The sequence below is a fragment of the Sinocyclocheilus rhinocerous genome, unplaced genomic scaffold, assembly GCF_001515625.1.
Source record: "Sinocyclocheilus rhinocerous isolate Xijiao unplaced genomic scaffold, SAMN03320098_v1.1 scaffold3853, whole genome shotgun sequence".
Classification (NCBI taxonomy): Eukaryota; Metazoa; Chordata; class Actinopteri; order Cypriniformes; family Cyprinidae; genus Sinocyclocheilus; species Sinocyclocheilus rhinocerous.
In genome coordinates, this window is record NW_015637530.1 from 65,307 (window position 1) to 70,250 (window position 4,944).

Consider the following 4,944-nt stretch of genomic DNA (forward strand, 5'->3'; position numbering starts at 1 on the left):
GCTGAGTAAAATGTGTCTGGTACATTTAATGTAAATATATGCATGCCAATTTTATCATACACATTTATATGCGGGTCAAAGACGTTAAGATGTCCGCATCAAAAGAAATTTACAAAAGTGGTTTTATGTCCATAGAAAGCACATTAAATGCAAGTAAAGTGTCTACATTTAAGGTTTCAAATACGTTTTTGAAGAATAAAATGTCAAAATTTGGTTGAAATAATGTTCCATTGTCATTCAGTATAACACATATAGTTATGTAAAAATTCAAACAACTTGCTTATTCTGACCTGTACATATTAACCTGTTAACTGTCACCCGTCCTCTCTGTGGGACGCCTAAGTTTACTTCAATATAATACAATTAAAGGTGGGGTAAGCGATTTTCCAAAAACGCTTTAGAAAATGTGTCTCGCCGCAACAACTAAAGTCTGTAGTACACTGGACGCGACAAAGCGACCGTTGAAAATCATTTTTGTGTCAATACGTCATGAATACAAAGCAGCAGCAGTTTTCTGTCGGGGATTTGTCGTGTCGCGCCGCATCCAGTGTAGACCATAGATATGTATATATATCTATGGTGTAGACAGCATCACTGGTTATAATGAGTTCTATAGTATTTTGTCGCGCCGTGCCACTCACATCCGTGACATTTTAGTGGGTGTCTTCTGTAAATCAGGGGAAAATGTATGATATTTATTTTTTGCTCAGAAAAACAAAAATACAATTACATGAAACTTTTTTAAAAATGTTTTCTTTTTTTTGGGGAAAAACAACAATTTAAAGCAGCATTGTTTTTATGCTTAAACCCTTTTTCGTCTTTGACCCATGCACACTTTGAACATTTTGTAGTAGTGCATTACATAGGATTTCTGAAGTGCATGCTTATGCAAAACATGCTGCCATAATACTAGGGTTTTGTAGATGAATGCCATGACTTTGCTATGCAATGGCTAAGGTGTTCTGAGTGGTTTTCCACCAGTTTCATTGTCTAAGCGCAAAAAAAAAAAAAAATCAGATTAGAAAAAAAATGCCAAATCTCTTGGAAATGTAATAGCACCTCTCCAAGACACATGGTTTGAAGCACAGCGAAAGAAAAGAAATTGAGAAAATTTTAAGGCAAGATTTTCTTTTATTTTGCACGTTTTAAATACTTTAACAGTTATAAAAGTAATTAAAATCTACTTAACTGAAGTTAAATGACTCAAAAGTTATGAGTAAATCTAACCTGATTACTGTTGAGTATTATAATAGTATTTTTTTTTTTTTTTAAGTAAAAACATTCATGCCTTAAAGTTTAATACAAGGGAGTTTGTTTTAATCAAAGCTTTTTTTCCCGTTCTTTCAGGCAGTTTCTCATAGATGCCAAATGGAGATTTAGGGCACTGGCATTGAGTGGCTCAAATCGAGGGATTTAAGAAGGTCGAGGCGTGCACTTGTCAGATTTCATCTGTGAGCAAATGCTGCATAAATATGTGAGTGAGAAAATGTGTGTTCAACCATCTGCAGAATGCAGCATAAAAAACAAGCTAGCCAGCCTGAGTGGTCCACAGCTGCTGACATGGTCATTAGATTTTTTGGTTTGTTCCCACTGCAATTCAGGATTTAGAAAAATGTGAGTAGAAGAGCAAGGACAATTTGTTGCATTTTTTTGGTGTTTACTTATTTAGTCTGAAAATGTTGAGTGCAAAGCTTTGAAATGTATTTTGTCAGTTAAATGTGTAAATGTGTACACTGATGTTCAAAATAGTTGTGTCATTTAAAATATTTTTGAAAGAAGTCTCTTATGCGTGCCAAGGCAGCATTTATTTGACCAAAATGCAGTAAAAACTGAAATATTATTAAAGTTTAGAATAACTGTTTTCTATTTATATATATTGTAAAATGTCATTTATTCCTGTGATGCAAAGCTTAATGAAATCATTCTAATATGTGACCCTGGAGCACAAAAGCAGTCTTAAGTCGCTGGGGAATATTTGTAGCGATAGCCAAAAATACATTGTATGGGTCAGATTTATTGATTTTTGTTTTATGCCAAAAATCATTAGGATATTAAGTAAAGATCATGTTCCATAAAGATATTTTGTAAATTTCCTACTGTAAATATATCAAAACTTAATTTTTGTTTAGTAATATGCATTGCTAAGAACTTCATCTGGACAACTTTAAAGGCGATTTTCTCAATATTTAGATTTTTTTTTGCACCCTCAGATTCCAGATTTTCAAATAGTTGTATCTCAGCCAAATATTGTCCTATCCTAACAAACCATACATCAATGGAAAGCTCATTTATTCAGCTTTCATATGATGTATAAATCACAATTTCGAAAAAATTGACCCTTATGACTGGTTTTGTGATCCAGGGTCACATATTCTGATTTGCTGCTCAAGAAACATTTCTAACTATTGTCAATGTTGAAAACAGTTGTGCTGCTTAATTTATTTTTTCAGGATTCTTTGATGAATAAAACGTTCAAAAGAACAGCATTTATTTAAAATAAGAACCTTTTGTAACAATGTCTTAAATGTCACTTTAAACCCATTTATTGCGCCCTTGCTGAAAAAAGACTGTCAAGTACTTAGTTGTGCAACTATAGTATACAGGTTACAGTATATATGCTTTTCATTTTAGAGGGAATCTCAAGCCAAACACATTTGAAGCTTCTGCTTATGTTTAACTGTTTGTAATGTATAGACACAGTTACTGTAGCAGTAGTGTTTCACTCGTATCCTTTAGTCTCAAACAAGAGAGATTAGAGGCAGGTCTGAAGTCGCTGATGAGAGTTTGATTAAAACCATTTTTAGTCACTATTTTTGCTGCTCCAGCTGAATTTCAGCTCTCACACGAACACTCATGCTGAAATAGAACAGATGCGCCAAGCGGAAACTTTCTGATTTATTTGATGTGTGAGCACTCAATGTTTATTAGTTTATCGCAAAATTAGTTTAACAATGTTGTGAGTAAATATATATGATTGATTTTTTTTTTCACTGCAATTTACCCACTCATCCTCTTTCTACGTGTCAGGTCAAATTTTATTTGCTCTTCCTATTATTTTATTTTCATTATTATCTCCTAAAATTAACCGCATGCTTTACATGGTGTACACCAGGTGTCGCCAGTGAGTCTAGTTAGTGTGTTGAGAGAGGATCTTCTGCTGGAGAGTTTGTATAACTTCTGAACATATGACTTGCAAAGCGTTGTTTTATTGTTATTTTGAAAAAAGAAAAAAAAAAGACTTTAGAGACACCTTAGTCTCACAAGTTTCTTTAAGACCGTTCACAACTTTTTAAGTCAGTTACATAAAAATATAGATTTGTCTAAATTGATACCAAACAGACTGATTACCACTTGGCTAACTGCTAGTTTTTTTTGTTTTGTTTTTTGCTAACTGCTAGTTAGTCATGCTAGTTCTTAAGACACAGGCTGTGTCCGAAATCGCCCCCTATACCCTCATTCACTATTCCCTGCATTAGGTCACTAATTCAGTTCACTAGAAGGAGTGAATGAAAACGAGTAGTGAATTCGGACACTGAGTGCACCGGAAGGAATGCCGCTTTTGCATAGTTTGTGCTTGCTTGCAGTGCATTGTGGGATTGAATGAGTGCACTCGAGAACGTCCACTATGGTTTCGGACACCACTAAAAATGGCTGTTCCCTCAAATAGTGCCCTATTTAAGGGTATAGGGGGCGATTTCGGACACAGCCACAGTCTTCACATAATGGCTATATTTATGCAACTGGCCCCAGGTGTGTATTTGCATCACAAAATCGTTCTGTTGCTTTAGTTGCTTGATGCTCAGTGTTGTTTTAGTATTTCATTTATATACTATTATAGTAGTTATTAATATTTTTAATTAGCTTTTAAATTTATATTTTCTGGTTTCAGTTTAATGTAATTTTTAATCATTTCATGCACTTTTGTCATTTTATTACCATTTATTTCTATATTTCTTTCTTTTTATTTATTTTTTATTTCCATTTTATTTTAATTTGAGTAATTTTACTACTTCAACTTTATTTTAGTTAGATGTAAAGGCAACATTTCTAATTTACGTTTTTTTATCTAATGTTTCTATTATTTTACTTCAGCTTTATTTCAATTAACAAAAATAATTTGTAAAAAATTAATAGCACTGAATGTCCCCTGATTTTTGACTCTTAAATCTATTGAACTGAGATACGTCCCTTTGTATATGTTACAGTATTACAGAATTATTTGAAAACCATCATTTATACTCACAACAGGCCGAACATTATTTATATTGGGTTTCAGATGCATTTTATACAAATGGTGGTCCAAAAAGTACTTAGACACAAGTCACTTAAAATATCTGATTGGCATATTAAATATAATCCAAGTTATCTTCTTTTGTATTCTACAGAATAAAGAAAGTCATACAGTTTTAAAGTGACATGAGGGTGAGTAAATAATGACAGGATTTTCATTTTTGGGTGAACTATCCCTTTAAATCAGAGCCACTGTAGTTGGACAAGTTATTGATGCTGCACAAAACATAAGATCAATGTCACTCCTGATGATTTTCAACGTCAACACGTCTATTTAGATGTGTAAAACTGAAGTATACATTGAAATTGGTTGCTGACATGAGTTATTGCCCTCTCTCTCTATATTTCTCTCGCTGTCTATTAATCTCCTATTCACAAATAGAGGCCAAAAGAGGCTCAGCCAGCTGGATGAGATTATCTTTTTTTTTCTGATTAGAAATCAACGTCAGCACACCCCGCTAAAAGACTCTAGTGTACCATCCTCTCTCTGAGCTCCGCCTCTCTCCCTCCTCCCGGCTAATATAAGGACGCCCACACCGACTCCAAACACTGTGAGAGGGAGAAAACCAGAGGTCACACTGATAAGAGAAAGGAAAAAAGAGGCCGCCTGTATATCTGAGAGGCTCGACAGAGAAAAAAATAACAGAAGACTAC

The 4,944-nt window shown here is 33.9% G+C and overlaps 1 long non-coding RNA gene across 1 annotated transcript; it reads left to right on the forward strand.

The window, feature by feature from the left end:
• Window positions 1-1,352: 1,352 nt before the first annotated feature.
• Window positions 1,353-4,923, forward strand: LOC107748910 (uncharacterized). The gene is made up of 3 exons (XR_001640974.1): window positions 1,353-1,474; window positions 4,386-4,422; window positions 4,727-4,923. It is a non-coding gene; the product is annotated as an uncharacterized LOC107748910 (long non-coding RNA).
• Window positions 4,924-4,944: the final 21 nt, after the last annotated feature.